Here is a 25,431-nt window from a genome sequence, read left to right as displayed (position 1 = left end):
GGGAAAGTCAAAGAAGGCTTTTTGGAAGTGTTTATTTATTTATTAGTTTTAGGTGTACAAAACAATGTACTAGTTAGACATTTCACCCCTCACAAAGTGATAACCCCCCTCCCCCAATCTATTGCCCCTCTGGCATTGTATATATCTATTACAATTATATTGACTCTTCCCTATGCTGTAATCCATATCTCATGACTATATATACCATGTTTTCCCAAAAATATACCTAGTCGGACAATCATCTCTAATGCATCTTTTGGAGCAAAAATTAATATAGTAAAATAAGACCAGGTCAATATAATATAGTATAATATAATATAATGTAATGTAAGACTGGGTCTTATATTTTTGCTCCAAAAGACGCATTAGAGCTGATTGTCTGGCTAGGTCTTATTTTCGGGGAAACGCGGTATATTAAATTACATTTGGCATATAATATTATTCAGCTTCAGGTGTACAGTGCAGTAGTCAAGCATTTACACCGTCCATGACGTGTTCTCCCTAATAAGACATGTGCCCATCTGACATCCTACAAAATCTTTACAACATTATTGATTATATTCCCCAAAGTCTTTCATATTCCTGTGGCAATATTATAGTTACCAATTTATGTTGTCTAATCCCTTCCCCTTCTTTCTCATCCCCACCCCCCTCCCATCTAGCAACCATCAGTTTTTCCTCTATAAAAACATGGAACACTTCTCGAATTTGCATGTCATCCTTGCACAGGGGCCGTGCTAATCTCTGTATCGTTCCAATTTTAGTATATTTGTTGCCAAAGCGAGCACAAGAAGTGTCATTTAAACTAAGACCTAGGGGCCGGCCCGGTGGCTCAGGCGGTTGGAGCTCCGTGCTCCTAACACCGAAGGCTGCCGGTTCGATTCTCACATGGGCCAGTGGGCTCTCAGCCACAAGGTTGCTGGTTGGACTCCTGCAAGGGATGGTGGGCTCTGCCTCCTGCAACTAACAACGGCAACTGGACCTGGAGCTGAGCTGCGCCCTCCACAACTAAGATTGAAAGGATAACAATTTGACTTGGAAAAAGTCCTGGATACACACTGTTCCCCAATGAAGTCCTGTTCCCCTTCCCCAATAATAATAATAATAATAATAATAATAATAATAATAATAAAATCTTAAAAAAAAATAAACTAAGACCTAAAAGAAGCCAGGGAAAGGGAGAAGAGACTGTTCCTGGCAGAGGAAAAAGCTAGTGTCAGATGCAGAGTTGAGAGATTAAGTTTGGTGCTTTTGAGAAACTAAAGTTTATGATGGCTGGAGCTGTGAGATCAGCAGTCCCTGTAGGTGGCATTATTCCCTCCATTTTAGAGTTGTGGCAAATGAGGCAAAGAGGTGAATAACTTGCCTGAAGTCACACAACTCTAGGAAGTTGCATAGCCAGGAATTGGACCCAGGCCATCTGGCCGGCTCCAGAGTGTTGGCCCCTAACTAGCAGGCATACTGCCTCTCAGCAGGGCGTTGTGTTGGAGCTTCATTGGCCTTCCTTGAAGCGGAGCACCTTATCCTGTTAACCTGTGTTGTTGTTTTTTTTTTAATTTATTGGGGTGACAATTGTTAGTAAAATTACATAGATTTCAGGTGTACAATTCTGTATTACATCATCTGTAAATACCATTGTGTGTTCACCACCCAGAGTCAGTTCTCCTTCCATCACCATATATTTGATCCCCCTTACCCTCATCTGCCACCCCCACCCTAATCTGTGGTTTTTGTTTTCTGATGGGCCAAGTTAAATAAAATCTGTTTTAGTAAACTGTTCTGGGCACAGACTATTTCAAGTTATAACTTATAAATATGAGAAAAATTCCTTAAGCTTATAATATCTGGGTTAGTCCCGAAACTCTCTGGTTTGCTTTAGGCTTTTATCACTCTTTGGGAATCAAATACTTCATTTGATATGCACCTCTTAAGGTGGCTAACCCGTATTTTCCAGAAAATCATAGATGGGAAGTTATAATTGGTTGTATTTTTTTCCAAAATAAAAAAAAAATGAATATAGAATATGTATTTCCCGTAAAGTTAGAATTTTTGTTTGATTGCTAAAGTTAACTTGGCCATATCCTTTTCTCTGACTTTTAAAGTTAAAGGGTAAACACAACTTCCTAAATAGGACTATAGTCTTTAAAAGTCACATAAATTGAAAACCTATACATACATGGGCATATTTTCTTACAGTGGATCTGATTTATCTTTTATGTACCTAAAATGCACACAGGTGTGTGTTTTGTAAGATGAGAAATTGACCTCAGTTTGAAGTTACCAGTTAATGTTGTAATCTAGATTTTAGAAGTTGGATATTCAGTTGTACATAAACTATTTAAGCTTGTCATAATTTGATATTGTAAATGGAAACACTTGGAATAGAGACTCGTGTGTGTGTGTGTGTGTGTGTGTGTGTGTAATGGCACAAAATTAGTGCTTTCATTTACTTGTCCATTTGTATATGGCTGTATTCAATTAGGAGTTAGTGCTTAAAAGTGTCTTGCTAGTGGTGAAGTTTGGCTCCTGTTGATGTAGCCATATGTTCTCGCCTTGTTCTCTGGAGGACCACAGTTAGGGTTATTACTAGGGATGTTTCTGCAAAAAAAAAAATGTGGGGGAACTCTGATAATAATTACGCTGGGATGATAGGTGTAAACTAGGGGACACACCTTGGCAAGCTGGGAAATGTGATCACCCTTGTTTTAACTAATTCATACACAGGGATCAAACTTGTGTAGTTAGCTTCTGAAGCATTGGCTCAACTTAGTTGAGTTAACCAGCAGCCACAGATAGATTTCCCTTTACTTTGGAGTAAGAAGATTAGTTTTCAAGTAAATGTATTAAATTGTATATTGCAATGGAATTGTGTGTGTAGCAGCTGTATTTTTGCAACATTTTTAGCATTGTGAACTCTGTCCTCCTAGGCCCTGTAGAGGTTATTACAGGACACACTCGAAGCCGTGTGGGCCTTACAGGAAGTGAGATTACTTAATGCTCTCTTGCCCGAAACATTTTGAAATGAAAACTTCAAGGGAAAGAAAATGATTCAGCCTTTTCTGCCTCTTACTTCTTTTAGAAGGCAGCTCATACACATTTGTAACGTGATCTCACAGTTGATTGTAATATCTGAAGCAAGACAGTCTTGGTAAGATGATATCCTCTGAAGTTTCAGTAGTTGGTCCCAGAGTTCAGGTTGTAAACAAGAGGATACTGACCGGAGAACTAATTTCTGAAATTCCCTTCCTTTGAAATCCCTCTCATCGCCTGAGTGGAAAGCAAAGAAGCGACATGCATTTGGTGCCTTTTGGCTTGTGATACCTCTTCCGGTGGCAGGCCTTACTTCCTGCAGGCGGGGGCTGATTCTGGGCAGCTGAGAAACATTTTCCTTTCGGAGCAAAAAAGTATGAGTATGACGTGCTACCTATTAAATCTCACGCAGATACCATCTGGTATTTGAGTTCCTGTTTGTTTTAATAGGTTAAGCAAATGGAACTCTGGGCTTTAAAGAAATTATATTTCCATCTCTGCAGAACCCCTCCTGATTATCTGGCTGTTTGATAATCTGGCTATTTGATATTATCTATTCACTTACTAGTAGTCAGTTTTGTTAGTTACAGTTTATCATAGGGGACTGCAAGGATGTTTAGCTTTCAGGAAACATTTAACATTGTAGTTATGGTAAGAATAAAGAAACTCCATTTTATTTAGCTTAATACATTATAGTACATGAGCAACAGAAGTTTATTTTACTTTGAGTTTAAAGACAGAAGTATCCAATCTTTTTTCCTTAGTGGTTGAAGTCATCCTGTGGCTCCTTTTACAGTATCACTTCACCGCTTGAGTAGGCCGAACAGCTATATTATATTCTTTGTCACTTACCAACATATGCAGACACACACTAGAATTAATTGAAAGACTGGTGTGATGTTTTCTACTTATTTTTTAAATGTAAAAGTAATATATTCGCTGTGGAAGTTTTAGAAAATTTAAGGAAAATGTAAAGAGAAAACTAAAAACAACCTATAGTTCTATAACACAGAGCTGAACATTTTGGCTTGTAGCCTGCATATATTTGAAGAAGCTGATATTGTACTTCGAATTTCATCTTCAACCGATTTCACTTCATATATCTTGGACATTTTCTCATCTCCTTAAATATTCTTTGATAATGCTGCATTTGATGACTGTAGTTTTTAACCATATGGATACATCATTATTTTCCCAGTCTCCTTTTGGGCATTTGAAGTTAGGTCTAGTTTTTCTGTTATTTATATCACAGTGATGACTATTGCCTACATTTTTGTGTGTACATCTCTGATTATTTATGTAGGATATTCCTAGAAATAGAAAGTGAAATTACTAGGTTATGAAGTATGTATGACTTAAGGCCTCTTGACGCATATTGCCAAATTGCTTTCTGTAAAGCTTGTACCAATCTACACTTCTGTCAACAGCATAGAAAGTTCCTTTTTGTGTATATTTGGCAGCACTGAGTAATTTCTTTATTCTTAATTCTCACTACTTGTCATGAAACCCCAGTACACTGTTGTCTTTTTGAATAAATAAAAATTATTCCCGGCAGAAAAAGTGGGGATGCTATATTATAAACAGTAGTACTACAAGGGACTACTTGTATGGGTGGCCCCAGTAATCTGGGTGGCCCCAGATACTATGAGAAGCATCTTAACATGCTGTATTTTAGCTCTAAAGTCTGTGTTTCTAAAATAGAAATTTTTCCTTTTTCCAGTAGTTTATCAGTTTCAGCTTTAATGTAGGGGAAGTGCTAATTTTTTTCGCCTAAAATTATTGCTCTATGAGTGCTTATTGTTGATTATGTTAGTCCTTTCTGTGCGTATATTTAATAAGACCCATATTTTGTTGTGTTTAAAAATGAAATGTAACTTCTGCCAAAAATTGCATAATTTTTTGGAAGTTTTGATTGTTCACACAGGAATACTTTCTGGTCAGGATAACCTAGAGTAACAGATACTTTTTTTAAGTGTTGTTCAGATCTTTAGTATTTTAATGAAAGCCTTATAAATTCAGAACCATCCACGTATCAACACACTTCTTGAATAAACTTGGAAGGAAGAGATTTGGTAAATCCAAGGTTTGATATTTTGCAATCTGTTTGTCCAACATATTTAAAAATCAGTATCGTAAGATTGGTACTGGTTCAAGAATTACCAAGTGTGACAGCAAATTTCCCCTATTAAAATGTTTTCCTCTCCAGTGGTTGTTTCATAATACTCAAGTTCTGCCTTAGGCAGATATTACAAGTAGGATTTATTGATGTTTGTGACTTTTAAAAAATTCCTATTTAAATGCAGTTGATATATTGAGAGTTTTTAAAGAGAATGTGTTTTTCTCTTTTTGATACTTGGATTAAATTAAAAATAAGTTAATTTACATTGTTAATTTAATCCTAGGTAACCGAAAGGATAAGAATAGTGTACTTTGTTTTATAATATTCTTTTTTTAAAATTAAGGTTTATTGGGGTGACAATTGTTAGTCAAGTTACATAGATTTCAGGTGTACAATTCTGTATTACATCATCTATAAATCCCATTGTGTGTTCACCACCCAGAGTCAGTTCTCCTTCCATCACCATATAGTTTGTTTTCTAATATTCTGACACTGATCTTAAGAGTAAAACTAATCAATACTGATTAGAAAGAAATTTTTTATTTTATTGTATAGGGAAGCACATAAGATGTTTTCCTAATGTTCTAGAAAGTAGACTGTTTTAACTCCTATAGTCATTTGGAGGGGAGAGGGAGAAAAGTTTCTTTTTAGACACTAGTTCACTACTCTGATTTTAGAGCCTATTTCTGCTCTGAAAGCCTTCAACTATATAAGTAAGGAGTGGAATTAATTTGCATGTAGTTTATCTTCCTGTCCCAGGTGAAGTCTGGTACTTAGATTGTAGGTTAGGTACTTTTATTTTTACTCACACACACAAACACACACACACAAATAAAATGTGTGTGTGTGTTATAATTTACCATACTAATGGTAAAACTTGCCAACAAAAGGTCGCTGCCAACAATCTAATGCCCGTAGGAGTCCACAGTCTGGGGTGCGGAAAGAGGAGAAACTATTCATATGAACAGTTTGCAAAGTGGGGACTTCCAACCTCTGGTAGAAACTGAATGTGTGCTCCATCAAGACAAAGGGGAGGGCACCTTTTATAGACAAAGTTCCTGCCTTGGTCTATTATGCAAATGAGGAATCCAAATTTTTACAGTCTGATTGGTCCAGATAGCACTGTCCTGATTAGCCAGCTTTATGTGTACTGATTGGTTGTTATGGAGCCACTCTGTTTGGTCAGTATATATGTAAATGAGATATCTGTGTAGTTCTGATTGGACAGGGCAGGTTTCAGTCCTACTGGTCGAATGATGATGCCAGGAGCTCCCTTATAAGAGTTGATTCAGAAGACAGGAACACAGTTCAGGAGGCTGGCAGCTCAATCTGTGGCTTTCCCCTGAAATGCAGAGTGCATGAGATGCTAACAGCCAGCAATGGCTGCTAGATTCTGGTTATGAATTTCAGCCCAGTTAACTGTGAGGAGTCCTTTTTAGCAGATACATTCCTTTTCGAGATTCACAAACTGTGTGTATGTGTGTGTTTACCATACTAATTATAGAGTGAGAAGTTACATAACAAAATGGGTGATAACAGAATTCTTAGCTAGCATTGGAGTATTTCTCTTGGCATTCAAACTATGTCTTTGAGCCTGGGTACAAGGCTATGGGTGCAGTACTAATTAATTACCTCAGAATACTGCTGATTTTACTATGCAAAGAAATACCCACTGTTGTCATGGATCTGCAATTTATATGTTCTTCTAGCACTGAAAATAAGCTTTGAGTTATGAGTAGAACCCAGGGTTTTCTGTTTTGCTAAAATTGATTATCATCATTCTAAAATATAATGGTAGCTTTTTGTTATAAGTACTTTGTTGAAATATCTGGTGAAGGTGATAAAATAAAAAAATGCCTAGCTTAAAAACTGTTGCAAATGGAATGAAGTCTGATATTGTAAATGGAATGAAGTCTGATATTGTAAAGGAAAAAATGACTTAAACCAGCTGTATTCTGTGACAAGTGTTAGTTTATGTCTGTTACCCATTCCAACAAATATTTGATGTTATTTCCAAGCCATAGTGGGATATAAGAGATAATAAGAAACAATCCTTGCCTTGAATGAGCATACAGTTTAGATTAGTGATTAAGATAAATTCATAAATAATACAAAATAATATAATTAAATTTTAGAGCTATTAGAGATGAGCTATAGTAGTTAGAAAGAGGGCTAGAAAATTTTAGCTCGAGGTATTAGTGAAGATATCCCAGAAAAGGTGGCTTTTGAACAGAATACTGGATAGAAAGAAGGGCATAAATAAAGTCTCTGAAGCAAGAGAAACCCAGAGAATGTGAATGATAGTTTCTTTAAGGTAATAAGTGGTTTCTTTTGAGTGGAATTCAGATAAGGTAGATACTTTTTCCTATTAAATTAATAAAATTATAGTAAGATATTCAGTGCTGCTGATGGGAATATAAATAGGTATAGCCTTGCTGGAAAGTAATTTTGTATATTAAGAGCTTCCTTTCCTAGCCCCACTCTCCCGTACACACCCTCAAAAGATCTATCTTGAACCTGGTAATCACACTTTAGGAAATATGAGGAAATAACTTTTTATAAACTTGAAGTGGGAAAATGACCCAGAAGTTACAAAGGAGACTATTGATATGTTTTATTACTTAAAACTTAAAAACCAGTATTTGGCCCAAAGCACCCAAAACAAAGAGAAAAGCTATTCTGGGAAAAAATATTTGTAATACATCAAAGGGCTTCTTTCCTTAATATGAATCAATAGAGAAAAATGAATAGCCAAAAAAAAAAAAAAAAAAAAAAATGGGCAAATGACTTGAACAAGTCCCTCATATAAGAAATTCAGATACAGTGAAATATTTTTGTGTTCATTGAAAAGTATCAAATTAAAACAACGTTTTTGGTACTTACCAAACCGAGTTCAATCCAGTGTTGGAGGGGATGTGGGGAAATGGGCATTCCTGGTAGGAATGTGAAATAGTATATTCTTTTTTAGAGGGCATTAAAATTTTCTTTTTGAAAAATTTTTTTAAATTTTTATTTATTTATTTATTTATTTATTTACTTATTTTTTAAGGAAGCGCAGCTCACAGTCGCCCAGGTGGGGATCTAACCGGCAACCTTGGTGCTATTAGCACCGTGCTCTAACCAGCCACCCGTGGAAACAAATTTTAGACCTTTACAAAAGAATTGCAAAAATAGTACACCATTTCCATTTACCCTTCACCTAGCTACCCCTAATGTTAACATCTTACAAAATTACGTTATAGTACAATTACCAAAACTAAGATATTAACATTGGTACCATACTGTAAACTACAGACTTTAGTTAAATTTCATCAGTGTTTTACTAGCATATTTTTTTTCTCTTCCTGAATCCAATCCAGGACCCCACATTACATTTAGTTTTCATGTATCCCGTCTTCTCCCATCTGTGACAGTACCCTTAGCCTTTGCCTTTCATGACCGTGATGATTTTGAAGAGTACAGATCAGTTACTTTGTAGAATGTCCCTAACTTGGGTATATCTAATTTTTTTCATGGTTAGATTGAGATTGTGCAATTTGGGCAAGAATACCACAGAAACAAAGTTGTGTCATTCTCAGTGTGTCCTGATGTCAGTGTTCCCTATTATACTGGCGATGGTAACCTTGATCACCAGGCTAAGGTGGTGTCAAGTGTGTTTCACTACAGTGAAGTTACAATTTTCCTCTTTGCAATTAATAATACTAATACTTATACTATATTATATACACATTTGGAGGGGATAACTTTGAGACCATGCATGTATCCAGTTCAACTTTAAACTTTTACTCAATAGTGTTAGCATCCACTGATGGATTTTGCCTGCGGCAAATATTACTGTGGTGTTCTAATGGACAATTTCTATTTCCTTTATTGATTCCACGTTTATTAATAGAATTCTTTTGTAAGGAAGATTGGTCCCTTCTACCTCATTTATTTATTTATTCAATTAATCATATATCTGTACTGGTATGGACTTATGGATATTTATTTTATTCTTTGAGATATAATCAAATACTATAATTTATTTTGCTCAAATTGTTCCAGCTTTGATGATTGGGAGATCTTTTGGGTTGGCCCTGAGTCTTTTTGACATGTTCCCATCTCTCTTTTTTTTTTTAAGCACTTCTTTACCTTCTGGCAACAGAATATACCAGGCGACTTGCATTTTTCCTGCCCTGGCTCTGGAATCAACTATTTCTGCAAAGAGCCTTGGTTCCTTTAATTGGAGAATGGTAATTGGAAACCCAGGATCTGAGTGCTGGGTATAATCATTGCTGCGAGGGTGTCTCTGCTTCTAGACCTGGAAGGCAGTTTTAATAGACTAAAATCTAAAATGGTCATAGCCTTTTAACCTAGCAATTTTGCTAGTAATGTATCCTAGAGAAGCACTGGCATAAATATTTTGCTAAGGATGTTCATTGCTGTATTTCTAATGATGAGAAATTAGAAAAATCCAAAGTGTCTACCAGTAGGGAGGATTGGTTAGACTTAATTTTGATATGGTTATAGAATGGAACACCATAGACTTTTTAAAAAGTTTTCTTTTTTTTTCCCTCACTGTTACTTTTTAAAAATTTATTGGGGTGACAATTGTTAGTAAAATTACATAGATTTCAGGTGTACAATTCTGTATTACATCATCTATAAATCCCATTGTGTGTTCACCACCCAGAGTCAGTTCTCCTTCCATCACCATATATTTGATCCCCCTTACCCTCATCTCCCATCCCCCACCCTCCTTACCCTCTGGTTTAAAGTTTTCGATCTATGATGTGGCATGGAAAGACATGTTAGAGAGCAATTTTTTAAAAGAAAGTTGCAAACCTGTGTAGATAGTATCATTCAGTTTTTGCTTAAAAATTGTTTATGTGTTAGAATACGCTTAAAAAAAAAAGTCCCCAAGGGTATTCATCAAACTCTTAAAGGCTTTTATTTCTAGAGGGTTGAATAAAAAAAAGATACTCTCACTTTGTATTTTATATTTTGTAATGTTTGAATTTTTTAAACAGCTTTGTTGAGATTCACGAATGTTTTAAGAACACTTTTTGTTTTAGGTTACCTAATTTTTGCATGAAGCAACATTCTTTTCTGACAGTCTGGAATTACCTCCATACACTTTACACTATACACAACATATATTGGGTGGTTTTACTTAGGTTATAACATTTCTTTTTTTTCCATCTTTGCATCTCTTTATTAAACTTATTTTTTTTAATTTATTGGGGTGACAATTGTTAGTAAAATTACATAGATTTCAGATGTACAATTCTGTATTACATCATCTATAAATCCCATTGTGTGTTCACCACCCAGAGTCAGTATAACATTTCTTTAATATGTTTAATGTTTACAAATGAAGTGGCCCACAATGTTATGACCATTTAAGGCTTCTGGACCACTTATATTCATGTATATTCTTAAGGGGAAAAGAAGACATTCTGCTCTAGCTTAAATTCTGAGTAGTATCCTCTAGTAGGTACTTTGACTGGCTTTTATGACAATTGTGTTTGCCTGTTTTAAATGAGTCATTTTCTTGTTCCTTTGTGATATTTTAAAATCAATTTTTAAGTAAACAATTTTTACTTATGGAAATTGCGGAAGATACTAAATTAGCACAAAGAATACAGTAATATAAAATTAATCTATAATTCTATCACACAGCAATAACTAGCATTAATATTTGTTGCATATCTTCCTGATTCTATGATTATGTACCCACTCAAACATATGTCTGTATATTGGAGTGACACTTACTCTTTTGTACTTGTGTTATTTCTTGATTTCAACATTTCTAACCTTTGAACTATATTCTAGTATAGCAGTTTTCATTCATTAGTTAGTACTCGCCATATGTGACATATATCTTTATCTAAAACAAGACCTATAAAAGACTATTGTTTAGGGAATTGTTTGTAAGGGACTTGCCAGAATTTACTTTTGAATTTGAGCACTAAGTGCTTAGGCCATTGTTAATATTTTCTAGTCTTTTTCTGAAACATTCTTTTTAAAATCCATTGAGATTGGATCTTGAGACATTAAGTACAGGTGGAAGATTTATCATGCTTGAAACATTTCCAACAGGTGCTATCAAGTTTAGTATTGACTTCTAGAAGAATGTTTTCAAAATATTGTTTAACCAATTATAATTTATTTGCAGAGAGTGCAAAAACTAAGCACATTAATGGTTTCTTTTTAACTTTCTCTCAAAATATGAGGGTTGTCTGGAGTTGAACAACATTGCCTTGGATTTCTATCACTTTTGCCCTTAATCACTCTCCTGATAGCTGCATGGACACTGTTTTGTACCCTCGTATTCAGTGAGCAAGGCTTTTTCAGTGCCGCATCATTCCCTAATTGAGAGATGATAAACTCTAGATCAGGGATGTCCAAACTGCGGCCCGCGGGCCAACTGCGGTCTGCAATTCGTTGTTAATTGGCCCACAGCAAATTCCAAAAATATACTTAGTTTACTTGAATAAACCAGGTGAGGCAATATGTACTTCACCTCGAGGGAGTGGTCCGGCTGTTTGTGTATTTTACTGCATATGGCCCTTGGTAAAAAACGTTGAGAAAAGTTTGGACACCCCTGCTCTAGATGCTGTATTATCTCTTCATGCCACAAAGTGATTGTTAAGAAGAAACAAAACATAGTATATGCTTCAGTCTGTTAAAAATTTGCTATGCTAAGGTTTCCAACTTGCTTAACTTATAAAACTTACCTATATGTGAAAGTGAAAACTATGACTAAAATTTGCATTACAATTTTAGCGAGATCATCCCTCTTCCCTGTTAACTGTAAATAGAGCCTGCATGTTGATAATCTGCTTAGTTATTTTGTATAAAATTATTTCTTCAGTTTATTTGAATAGAATGCTTTTAAGAGGAGGGTGCTATTTTGTAGGGGGGAAGCTAGGAGAGAGGCAGGTGCAGCATCAGTTTTTCTGTTGTGCAGAAAAACTTAATTAGGCTAGGTTAGAAAACATGTTTTGGTTCCCTTTTATCTACTGGGCAGCCAACGCTCGCTTCCTTTCTCTCTGTCTTTCTTTCTTTCTGATGAGAGAAATGTCTGTTAAGGATATAGGCACTAAGAAAAATTGTGTCTGTCTTTTGTATTAAAGGACCTCTGAATTGCTTCATCCTTCCCAACTGACTGAAATGAGACTGGAAATGAGTAGAAAGTTGAAGCTGGAGCACTTATCCAGCTGAGAGAATTCTGACACTTTTGATTAATCTCTCCAGTTTCTCTCTCCACAGTACCAGTCACTAAGTGTTAACTATCCTTTGCAAATATTTACTGATGAAATTATTTTCCAAATTAAGCAAACTTGTGGATAGTTTTGTATCCTCCCCCACCCCATCACCTGTAGGAATTTAAATGATTTTATAGAAGTTGGTTTTTGTCATTTACCAGTTACCTGAATTAATCTGTGGGGAAAATATATACATTTTTGTATATAGAAATATTAAGTTTTTTCCCCAACGTTCTCTTTGTGATCTCTTTGGACTTTATTTTAATATGTACAGTCATGCACCCCTTAACGACAGGGATATATGTTCTGTAGTTAGGCAATTTCGTCATTGTGCGAACATCATAGAGTGCACTTCACAAACCTAGATGCTGTATATAGCCTACTACACACCTAGGCTATATGGCATAGACTATTGCTCCAAAGCTATAAGCCTGTACAGCATGTTACTGTACAAAATAACACAATTAAATAAAGCACAAGAGAAAATTACGCAATCAAGGGATGCATAAACATGAGATGTATGAGGCTGCTGCTGGCGTAACAGCATACTGTTTTATAGCAGACTTTTTAATGTAAGTACAAAGAGTACACTCTAAAATAATGATTAGAAGTATAGCATAGTAAATACATAAACCAGTAACATAGTCAATTATTATCAAGTATTGTGTACTGTACATAATCGTATGTGCTATACTTTTATACACCTGGCAGCCCACTAGGTTTGTTTACACCAGCATCACCACAAATAAGTGAGTAATGCATTGCAACCTATGATGTCATGTGTCACTAGGTGATAGGAATGTTTCAGCTTCATTATAATCTGATGGGACTACTGTCGTGTAGCTGTCCATTGTTGACTGAAATGTCTTTATGTGGCACATGAATGTATATGCAGTTTCCCCCTTTGTGTTAATATCAAATGTTAGTCCTCTGGGAGAAAAATAAAAAAAAATGTTATAGAGCATGCTTTCTGTTCATAAGAAGTTTTAGCCATTTGTGTTCTCAGATGTATCAGTCAATTTGTGAACCAGCACCTCCTCCCCAAAAGTAGGTTGTGGATATTAACTTGAAGTTGAAAAGTAGTTCTGTTAAACAAAGACAAAAGGCATACTCTGTTACTTAGTAACAGGCCTGTGTATAAATCATTCTTTGCTTCATCCTTCTAATGGTACCAAAGTAGAAAATTAACTGTCTTAGTTAATACCAGCTAGTTAGTGCAGTGATTAGTTACATGGATGTTTGTTTTATGGCTTCCATTAGGGTGTCTAGATTAAAAAAAGTCAAGGGTTATTCTCATAATATGCAAGTAGTACTGAGTACTCTTGAATAGAAATAAAAGCACAGTTCTTCAGAAACATAATATCATACCCAGGGCACCCCAGTGGTGTTGAAATGTAAATAAGCAATATCAAATCACTAAAGGGCCTTATTTTACTGTTCTGTGTATTCATATAGTAAGTTGTTTTCTCTTGCATTGTCCAAAATATGTTAATCCTCAACTGTAAAATGACCTCTAAACCTTCACAAAACCGATCTGTATATTCCTTGAGGGAGGATGAAAATATCTCTAGGTTGCTACCTAAACCAGTGCTGTATTTGAATTTGGAAAGAGCCTTGCATTGTTTAAATGAAATTGTATCATTTTTCATTTTGATGGGAAAATAGCTAGGTGCCTGCAGGCATTTTGGGGGTGGGAATATCTGTATAGATTGACTGACTAGTTTCATGTTGTCAGATTTGTCTCTGTCTCTGAGTGTGGCTCCTAACCTGACTGGGGAATAAGAGGTACAAATAAAACTATTAAGAACATGACTCCTGCTTCTTGCATTAAAAAAATTTCATTGAGATATAGTTGACATATAACATTGTATAAGTGTAAAGTACACACCATATTGATTTAATACATTTATATATTTTAATATGATTACCACCTAGCTTTAGCTAACACTCTATCATGTCAGATAACTATCATTTCTTATCAGTGGTGAGGATATTTAAGATCTAGTCTCTTAGCAGTTTTGACATGCTGTATGTAACACAGTTTTGTTGACTATAATCACTAGCAGTATTTTAGATCTCCACTCATCTTCTGGTTGCAAATTTGTACCCTTTAACAGTATCTCCCCATTTCCCGTATCCCTCAGCCCCTGGTCACCACCATTCTACTCTGTTTTTATGCCTTCACCCTTTTTAAATTCCACGTATAAGTGATATACAGTATTTGTCTTTCTCTGGCTTATCTCATTAAGCATAATTCCCTCAACGTCCATCCATGTTGTTGTAAATGGTATTTCATCTTTTCTTACGGCAGAGTAGTATTCCACTGTGTATATATACCACATCTTCTTTATCCATTCATCTATCGAAGGGCACTTTGGTTGTTTCCATTTGTTGGCCACTATGAATAATGCTGCAATGAACGTAGGGGCACATATATGTTTATGAATAAATGTTTTCAAAAATTTTGGGTAGATACCCGGAAGAGAGATTGATGGATCATATGAATGGGTCATATGAGGAACCTCCACACTGCCTTCCATAGTGGCTGCACCAATTTACATTCCCACCAACAGTGCACAAGAGTTCCCTTTTCTCCACATCTTGGCCAACACTTGTTATTATTTATCTTGATGATAGCCTTTCTTACTGGTGTGAGGTGGTATCTCACTGCCATTTTGATTAGTGATGTTGAGCACCTTTTCATGTGCCTGATGCCATTTGTATGTCCTTTATGGAAAAATATCTATTAGTTCCTCTGCCTATTTTTTAATATTGCCATTTTACCATAGAGTTTGGACTACTGCTTTTGAGAGTCAGACTCAATTACTTTTCTGAGATCCTAATATCACTACTTCTAGTTAGACGCTCATCTCTAGTCATTTCTGGTTTTTCCTTTGGTACTTGGCTCATCATGAACTAAGGTGCACAGGTAATGTGAAATAACTTGAGGGTTTTTCTGTGTGTGTGTGTGTGTGTGTGTGTGTTTTAAAGGGGCTCTTTTCTCATGTCACTGTACCCATAAATGTCTCTTATTACAGATTGAAATCACAAAAGATACACGTGTTCTTAAGAGTAGAAGAGGAAATCTGTAAGTATTTGTCCTTAAAAAATTATAAACTTTAATTTTATCAGCTTTTGGAGAAAATTAACTGGCCATACTAACAGGCATCTTTACTTTTTTTATAGTAGAAAAAGCTTCTCAATATTTGTTTGTGTTAAAAAGACAGTATTTGGAAAAGTAATTGGTAAATTTTTCACCCTGTGTGACTCCTATAATTTAAACCATCTGTCAGTCATTTATAAAAGAGGAAGTGATAGTTAAAATCTAAATAAAATCTTTTTTCTTTGAGTAATACCAAAAAATGAAGTCACATATTGGAGTTCCAATCTTTTGAGTCTTACAGGTTGTGTGTGTCTTTGGCAAGCTATTTAGCTTCCCTTTGCCTCAATTACCTGATCTGTGAAATGGGCTTAATATAAGTAAGTGTCCAGTGAATGGTTCATTATTATTGAAGTCAAATCTGTAGTAGTGTATACTTTCCTCAATAAATTGAAGCTTATTCTAGTTAGTATTTCTCAAATCGATTGAAATATATTTCTGATCTTCCAAAATTTAAGTGTTTGCATTATGTTTCACTGAGGCACCTATTGTATTAGGTTGGTGCAAAAGTAATTGCGGTTTTTGCAATTTTTTTTTTTTAAATCTTTTAAATCACAATTACTTTTGCACCAACCTAACAGACAATCATATAGAATAAAAGAAATATGACACAGCACCTAAAATTAGCATTGTAGTGTTTGAACTTTGAATTTTGAAAATTACCTAGTCTAGTAGTTCCCAAACACTGATTTTTTAATGTTATTTTAGTAACAGTATTATTTTGTTTCTTAATTTTTTTTTATTGGGGAATATTGGGGAACAGTGTGTTTCTCCAGGGCCCATCAGCTCCAAGTCTTTGTCCTTCAGTTTAGTTGTGGAGGGCGCAGCTCAGCTCCAAGTCCAGTTGCCGTTTTCAATCTTTAGTTGCAGGGGGCACAGCCCACCATCCGATGTGGGAATGGAACTGGCAACCTTGTTGCTGAGCCATCTGGCTGCCCCTCGAGCAGCTCAGTGGCAGCTCATTGTCTTCAATCTAGTAGTGAAGGGCACAGCTCACTGGCCAATGTGGGAATCGAACTGGCAACCCTGTTGTTCAGAGCTAGTGCTCTAACCAACTGAGTTATCCCACTGCCCCCCAAACACTGATTTTTAGACTAGTGCTGGCAGTGAATAGTTTTTATCAGTTCATGTTGAAGTGAGGAAAATAAGGACAACAGGCCATGAGTTTTTTAAAGCTAAGCTTTTTCCATTTAAAGGATTACTTCTTATTTTAAGAGAGATCCTTCTAATTTGGGGGAGTTAAACATGTTCTGTATCTTATGAAATAATGGTAGTTTTTTTTGTTTTTTTGTTTTTTTTAATGTCCATGCCAGGCAAAAAAATTGACAGCTGTTATTCCCCTCACCATCCTTTCTTTATAAAAGTTTTGCTTGACTGTGATATCTTAAAATCTAAATCCAATTTTCTCATTTTACAGATGAGGAAACAGACTAGGAGTTACTTAATTTGTTTCAGGTCTTATAGCTCAGCAAGCTTGCTGAACCAGGACGAAAGCCCTGCATATGATGCTGCCTCTCTCGTATTTCTGGTCTTCTGAGAATTGCTTTCATTATAATAGGTTATGCACTTGAAGCAGAAGCTCTAGTAGTTTGTATGTGCTAGTAACTATTTTTGAAATGCAAGTATGAAGAAATTTGAGAGACTTAATATTCTTGTGTCACTGAGCGCTCAAGTCTACGGATTAACCTGCATTAGAAAAACCTTAAATATGTCCAAAGATTTTTATCAGCAGGCCAGAATTAGGTATCTCTAAATTCAGCTACTTAGGCAACATGCTACCCCATGATTGACAATATCAATAAGGTTAGTGAGTCCTTTGGGAAATAGACAATAGTGTCATTATGAGGGCAGTAGTATTCAGGCTTCTAACTTATTTACCCACAGAGTCTGCTTCATCATGTGCACTCCCTCCCTCTCCCTCCCTCCCTCCCTCCCTCCCTCCCTCCCTCCCTCCCTCCCTCCCTCCCTCCCTCCCCCCCTCCCCCTACTCTCTCTTTCTTTGTCAGGCTTCTAAACTTGTTTACCCAGAGAGTCTGCTTAATCATATTCTCTCTCCCCTGTCACACACACACTTATACAGATAGATAAACATTTATAACAGTTGGCCTGCAGCCCATCTAGATGTGTAAGAGAAATAACTACCAAGGTGAAGAAGTAGGAGTTGCCAGAAGCATTAGCAAGAACATCTAGCTAATTGTGTTCATGAGTTTACAGCCATTTTGGAGTGTCTGCGACACTTTAGATACTCCATTAGCATATTTTTGCCTTTGCTAACCAAAAATACACTTCAAAACAGAAATACCTGATTCCCTTATCTCCCTTGCCTCACTCATCTTACTGAAGCACACCTGGGCCAGGTAAACAATTGAACGTGAAGAGAGAAGAGAATGGAAAGTTTCCTCCCCATCCCTAACATGGAGACATTAACTCTTGGAGTACTTTTCCATGGCTTCTGGTGTTTGGTTCCATGTGCCTTCCTTCTTTAGTTAAGAATTCTTTCATTTCTGAAACATCAGACACACCCATAATGAAGTGTTAAAAATAAAAATACATTTTGAATTATCTCCTGTCTTTGGAATATCTGTGCCCTTCTTTACGAGCACAAATATTTGAGTGTTAATTGAATGACCATAAGATTTCCATTTTCAGTAGATTTATCAGTCTCTGAGTTCTTTTATTAGTCTCACTTATAAGGTGTATTGATACTGAAGAGCAGAGTGAGGTTTTCCCCCAAAAAACTATGACACAGTTTCACATTATGGTGGCCAGGTAGCTGACTTATTTGTTGTGCTGACTTATTAGGCCATTTTGTAAGAAATGGTTTAAGACAACATTGTTGCATAGTTTTAAGAAGGACTGGGAAACAACATTAGCAAGAACTAACCTGTTAAATTGGATTTCCTCTAGCAAACTTAGAGGGTAGGTCATGTGGCAAAAAGTTACAGTTGCTAAAATTCTCCCCGTAGCACAAATATATTCCGGTGGGAAGTATTACTGCTAGTGACAGATTTTTTTTTTTCAACCTGTTAAACATGGTTTGCAGCCCACAGTTGTGTTACTTGATTATAATAAATAGGTAAGATGACAGGAGATAGATATAGCCTGTACAATAGTCCCACCTTATATGCAGGGGATATGTTCCAAAACCTCCAATGAATGCCTGAAACTGCAGATAGTACCAAACCCTATACATACATTATGTTTTTTTCCTACACATACTCATGATAAAGTTTAATTTATAAATTAGGCACAGCAAAAGATTAACAATAGCTAATAATAAAATAGGACAATTGTAACAAAATAAGTGTTGCTCGAACACAAGCACGGTGACAGTAAATCTGATAACCGAGGCAGCCACTCAGTGACTAATGGTCAGGTAGCATTTACAGTGTGGAGATGCTGGACAAAGGGAAGATTCATATCCTGGGCAGAAAGTAGCAAGAAGGTGTATGATTTCATCACGTTACTCAGAATGGCACACAATTTAAAAATTTATGAACTGTTTATTTCTGTACCTTTCCATTGAATATTTTCAGACCATGGTTGACTGTGGGTAACTGAAACTTTAGAAGCAAAACCACGGATAAGGGGAACTACTGTATATTCCTCACTTGAACAAAACACATTTATTGTAACTATAAGTTAATTTTAAGATTTCGGTAAGCCAGTTCTTTTTTATAAACTTATGTTAAAATCATCGCTGTGTTCCCATAGAGAAAAAAAATACCCAGGAAATTGAAGACTTTACAGACAAAATTAAAATCTACACCATGGTGCACTGGGTCATCTTAATTTAGCAGCAAGATTTTGTCTGTATGGACACATAACAGTTACTCTTTAGCAGCAGCTGTAGAACATTGAAATTGCCATTGTGCTGTCTGCTCTCCTTTTATAGCACTGAACCCTTTATTTTTATCTCCAAACACATAACTCCAAAAACTTAATTTTCTCTCTTTTTCATGATGTCTAATAAAGTTGGATTGTAACATCATGCTTTGTCAGTAGGTGCCACTTCTAGCATGATTTAATCCTTAAAATTCCTGAAATGTCATCTTTGGATTAAATCATATACAACTAACTCCTGGCTTTAGAAAGTTACGTGTTTAAAAATCAAATATGGGAGGGTCAATCCCTTCTACTGACATGCTAACAGCAACCAAGGCTCAACTACAACAGGAGGGCACACACGACTCACGCAAGGGACACAGCTAGAGCACCTGGCTCAGGTGACCAGGGAGACTACACCACTGGATCCCACAAGACACCTACTACCTAAGGCCACTCTACTAAGACCGGGAGACATGGCAGCCCTACCTAATACATAGAAACAAACACAGGGAGGCAGCCAAAGTGGGGAGACAAAGAAACATGTCCCAAATAAAAGAACAGAACAAAGCTCCAGAAAAAGAAATAAACAAAATGGAGACAAGCGATCTATCAGACACAGAGTTCCAAACACTGGCTATAAAGAGGGTCAGTGATCTCAGGGAGAACTTCAGTAAAGAGGTAGGAAACATAAAAATGGAGCTAGAAAACATAAAAAAGAACCAGCCAGAAATAAAGAATATAATAACGGAAATGAAGAATACAGGGACTCAACAGTAGATTAGATGAAGCAGAGGATCAAATTAGCAACTTAGAAGATAAGGTAGCAGAAAACACCCAGTCATAACAGCAAAAAGAATAAAGAATACAAAAAAATGAGGAGAGTTTAAGGGGCCTGTGGGACAACATCAAGTGTACCAACATTCGCATCATAGGGGTACTGGAAGGAGAAGAGAGAGCAAGGAATTGAAAACCTATTTGAAGAAATAATGAGAGAAAACTTCCTTAACCTGGCAAAGGAAATAGATATACAAGCCCAGAAAGCAAAGAGAGACCCAAACAAGATGAACCCAAAGAGGCCCACACCGAGACACTTCATAATTAAAATGCCAAAGGTTAAAGATAGAGAATCTTAAAAGCAGCAAGAGAAAAGTAGTTACCTACAAGGGAGCTCCCATAAGACTGTCAAGACAAAACAAAACAAAACAAACAAACAAACAAACAAAAACTTTGCAGGCAGAAGGGATTGGCAGGAAATATTCAAAGTGATGAACAGCAAGGACCTACAACCATGATTATTCTACCCAGCAAAGCTGTCATTTAGAATCGAAGGACAGATAACGAGCTTCCCAGACAAAAAGCTAAAGGAGTTCATCACCACCAAACCAGTATTACAAGAAATGTTAGAGGGACTTCTTTAAGAGGAAGAAGAAAACAAAGAAGATAAAAAATATGAACAATGAGATGGCAATCACTATGTATCGATCAGCAATTACTTTAAGTGTAAATGGATTAAATGCTCTGATCAAAAATACAGGGTGGCTGAATGGATAAGAAAACAAGACCCTTACATATGCTGTCTACAAGAGACTCACTTCAGATCAAAAGGCACACACAGACTGAAAGTAAAGGGTTGGAAAAAGGTATTTCATGAAAATGGAAACAAAAAAATAGCTGAGGTAGTGATACTTATACCAGACAGAATAGACTTTAAAACAAAGGCTATAGCAAGAGACAGAAGGACCCAGTAACCCCACTTATGGTTATTTATCCGAAGAATCCCAAAACACTATTTCAAGAAGACGTGCATCCATATGTTCATTGCAGCATTGTTTACAACGGCCAAGATGTGGAGGCCACCTGGGTGTTTGTCAGTGGATGAATGGATAAAGAGGAGATGGTACATATATACAATGGAATATTGCTTAGCCATGCATGAGAATGGGTTCTTGCCATCCCCAGAGACATGGATGGACCTGGAGGGTATTGTGCCTAGTGGAGTATGTCAGACAGAGAAAGACAGGTGCAATGTGATTTTGCTTATACGTGGAATGTAAAGAACAAAACCAAAACAGAAACACCCATAGATACAGAGAACATTTTGATGGTTATCAGATGGGAGTGGGGTTGGGGGTGAGTGAGAAAGGGGGAGGAATTAACAAGTGCAAATTGGTTGTTACACAGTTGTCATGGGGATGTAAAGTAAAGCATAGGGAATATAGTCAATGATATGGTAATAACTATGTATAGTGCCGGGTGGGTACTAGACTAGTCAGTAGGATCACTTCTTAAATTATATAAATGTCCAACCACTATGCTATACACCTGAAATTAATATATAATAATATTGAATGCCAAAATAAAGTGTTAAAAAAACAAAAATCAAGTATGTTGTGAAAATGAGGAAATGGATGTACATAATGCATGTGAAGTGTGTAGGCAGCAACATTGTCTCCTAGATCTTCTCATTTCAACACATATAGATAGGATCCCAATTATACCATTCTGTGACCTAGAAAAAACATCTGATGCATGCTGGGAATGGTCGTAAGGCGTTATGGGAGGGAACTTGTGCTATAGAGCATGAAAGAACATCTTCAACATGGCAGCTGAGATGCTTTTTTTACTGGGAAAAGCTGGGAGGAGACTGGCAAGATGGCGACTTCAGGAGTTAATACCTCTCCAGGTGGTGAAGTAAACAGGTTTGATTAATCTTGTTAGAGACACACCCAAAGATTAGTTATCTTTGTGAGACACTTCTAGTCAAAATAGCCAGGCACAGGTGCATTGTGTCGGTATAGGGTATCTGTATATTCACCCTAGGTTTTTGTTTTGCCTTTTTTCAGTTTTCAAATGTATGTATCATAATTGCTGTATACCAGGTTTAACGTTTGATTGTATAAGCTATTTCATATTGATTAGATTGGTCTACCAATTTGAGTTAGATGAGACTGACAAGGGGCAGACTGATGTATATTTCACATGATTATTCAGTCTTGTAGTCTGATAGCAAAAAATCCTGCTAGCTACTCTTAATGCCTTTTATTTTGTTAAAATATGACGTTTTTAAATTTTAATATTAGCATAAAGTTAATTATGTTGTAATATAGCTCCTGGAAAGTTTGATTTCATTAACTAAACGCAAGCATTCTTTTTTTAAACATCATGTTTGAGCTTTCTCCTGTGTTTTAAAATCATTTGGAATTTTTTAATGTGTGAAAAAAAATAGGATTTTTTAAAAAGCACCCCTCCCCTTTACAAAAGTCTTGATGGTGCAACATTCGTGTAGAAACATGATCTTTTAAAGTACAACAGGTATGGTTATCTATTTAACCTCTTGGAACTTTTATAGTCGTTTTCTGATTTAATATTTAGTAGATAACAGCTAATCCTTTTCAGAAAGCAAATTTTCTCTTTATTTGGTATTTAAATTACCCTTACATGATGTGTGACTTGAAAATGTGATTTCTTAAAGTAGCACTGACACAGCTAATCATTGCTTTTCAAATTTTTACATTTTAATAAGGTCTTCTGTCAAGGACAGATGAATTCAATTTGTCCTTACTGCATGTTTCACCCTGGCAGATGCATGGATCCTTGCTTGGTTTAGTCCATTTTCTAAAACTTTTGAAAAATTGTCTTGGCATTATATAACTTCAATTAGTTTTTCTCTTTCATTCTTAAATTGTTGTTGTGTCACTTGCTTCTGGGGGTGATGATTTTTCCTTTTAAATTCAGTCTTTAATCAGTATATATAGTATTTGTTTACTTTGTATACTAGAGCTTAATTTATTACTAATGCTTTTTGTTTTTAACCTATCTCAGAATGTTTGAAGTAACTGGAATGAAATAGTTAACATTACACTTAACCTCAAAACAAAATATAAAATAAAATTTCATCTGATTTTTCCCTAAACTTTCGAGGACTTACTGGATACCTAAGGGACTTTTTTCCCCCTATAAAAATGCCTTAGGATGTAGGACAAAATCAGTGCTCAAAATTTTTGCCAGGATTTCTTTAATACGCAAAATTTGCCAATTTCACCTCTTTAGATTGTACCAGTATGACCAGGGTCACAGACAGTATATAGTAGTACCTTGGTTTTTGAACGTCTCTGTTGATGAACATTTCAGTTTACGAACACTGTAAACCTGGAAGTAAATGCTTTGGTTTTCAAACACGCCTTGGAAGTCGAACATGTCTCGCAGCTTCCTCTGAGTGCAAGATCCTGAGGCCTAGTTGTCAGCTGTTTTCAAACGTTTCAGAACTCAAATGGTCTTCCAGAACGGATTACATTAGAAAACCGAGGTACCACTGTCTCTGAAAGTATGGACTTTAAAATCAGGTAGCCCTGGGTCAAAATCAGGTAGCCCTGGGTCAAAAATCCCTACTTAGTATGTTATCTTGGACAAATTATTTATCCTAGCTGAGACTGTTGCATCAGAGTAACATGAGGGTGCTAACTTAAATGGGTTCCAGAAGGATTGAATGAGATAATGTGTCTAAAGACTGAGCACAGTGCCTAGCCCATGGTAAATGCCCAATAAGTGGTTATTAATATGGTTTCCGTAGGGAATGGTAAACAGCAGTAGGACGATTAATTAGCCCATCATTGAAGATGATGTCCTGCCCTTTTCTGGCTCATATAGAAACGAATGCATTACTTCGTTTCAGGGAAACAAAACTCAGAGTTCACGCCCTACTAATAGTGGGACAGCAGTGTCACTCTTCATACACGGAAGGACAGCATGCCTTTGTGAAAGTCATCCATAAAAAAGCACATAGTACAAACTGTATAACCCTCATGCTTTTATAACACAAATTATTACCGTCTGTGCAACACGCAGTTTATCCAGTTTTCTGTTTTTTATTAACTATTAACGCAACTAAAAACATGTTCAAATTTATTTTAAGTACCGGGGATTGTAAGAGTATAGCATTTCCTGGAATGTCAGCATGAACAGTGATTTTTTTGAAAGATGACTCAGGTTGGTTGCCTTCAGGCTGTTGCACTTGCATATATTTTTTCTTCATAGTTTCAGAGTAATTCCACATACATTCTTATTTCAGTCAAATTTATTGAACAGTTAACACATGGAGGTACTGTTGTAGTCACTGAGGATTCAGCAGCAAACAATAAACTCTGCCCCAGGGAGCTTATGTTCTAATGGGGACATTGCTAATAAACATGAAAAATACAGCATATGATGCATTAGTGATGAGTGCTAAGGAGAAAAATAAAGTGAGAAAGGGATTGGAAATGTTGGGGTGCAATTTTAGTGAGAGTGGCTGGAGAAGGCCTCACTGCGGAGGTGATATTTGAGTTAAGTCAAAAAAGAAGGGAAAGATTAAGCTATGCAGGTATCTTGGAAGAACATTCCAGGCAGAGAGAATAGCATGTACAAAGGTCCAGAGGCAGGGTTATGCTTGATGTGTCCCAGAAACAGCTAGGGACAAGTGGGAGGGTAGTAGAATGAGCCAGAGGAGAGTATACTAGGAGTTGAAGTCAGATACTTAAAGCTAGGTGTGAGTTCTGTAGCCTCCTAGTTCATGGTAAGCACTAGCTTTTCTTCTTGAATGAGTCATGTGAGGATTCTTGGAAAGGTTTTGAGCAGGTGGATGACATAGTCTAACTTACATTTTAACTGGAGCACTCTGGCTGCCGAGTTTAGAATTTACTATAAAAGTGGAAGCAGGGAGATCAGACTGACTATTGCATTTATTCAGGTAACATGATAATGGGCTGAACCAGGATGGTAGCAGTGGAGGTGGTGAGGAGTAGTCGAGTTTGATATCTGTTTTGTAAGTAGAGCGAGTAGGATTTGCTAATGAGTTGGGTGTGGAATTTGTGAGAAAGCAGAGTGAAGGTCAATCTGAGGTTTTTGGTCAAAAGCAACTGTAATTTACAGAGATGGGCACAACTGAGTGAAAAAGGTTTGTGCAGGATGATCAGTGGCTCAGTTGTGAACATATTAAGTTTGAGGTACTTAACTGATGCGGTATCTAAATGGATCTGTTGAGGAAACAGTTGCATATGCAAATCTGG

General features: G+C 36.3%; 1 protein-coding gene and 1 non-coding gene across 6 annotated transcripts in view; one reads left to right on the top strand and one right to left on the bottom strand.

Annotated features, from left to right (window-relative positions):
- Window positions 1-25,431, top strand: part of ACSL4 (acyl-CoA synthetase long chain family member 4) — an 87,440-nt gene that overhangs the window by 21,874 nt on the left and 40,135 nt on the right. For 3 of the 5 annotated variants that reach the window (XM_019717909.2, XM_019717914.2, XM_019717913.2), the window contains exon 2: window positions 15,438-15,487. The exons of the other annotated variants lie outside the window; for them this stretch is intronic. The gene's annotated coding sequence lies outside the window, so the exon portion shown is untranslated. The remainder of the gene's footprint in view (window positions 1-15,437; window positions 15,488-25,431) is intronic. 5 annotated transcript variants of the gene reach the window in all.
- LOC141569841 (U6 spliceosomal RNA) lies at window positions 685-790 on the bottom strand. The gene has a single exon (XR_012493622.1). It is a non-coding gene; the product is annotated as a U6 spliceosomal RNA (small nuclear RNA).

Source organism: Rhinolophus sinicus, chromosome X (assembly GCF_036562045.2).
Source record: "Rhinolophus sinicus isolate RSC01 chromosome X, ASM3656204v1, whole genome shotgun sequence".
NCBI lineage: Eukaryota > Metazoa > Chordata > Mammalia > Chiroptera > Rhinolophidae > Rhinolophus > Rhinolophus sinicus.
The sequence above is the reverse complement of the archived record's forward strand: the minus strand, read 5'-3'. Positions and strand labels throughout refer to the sequence as shown.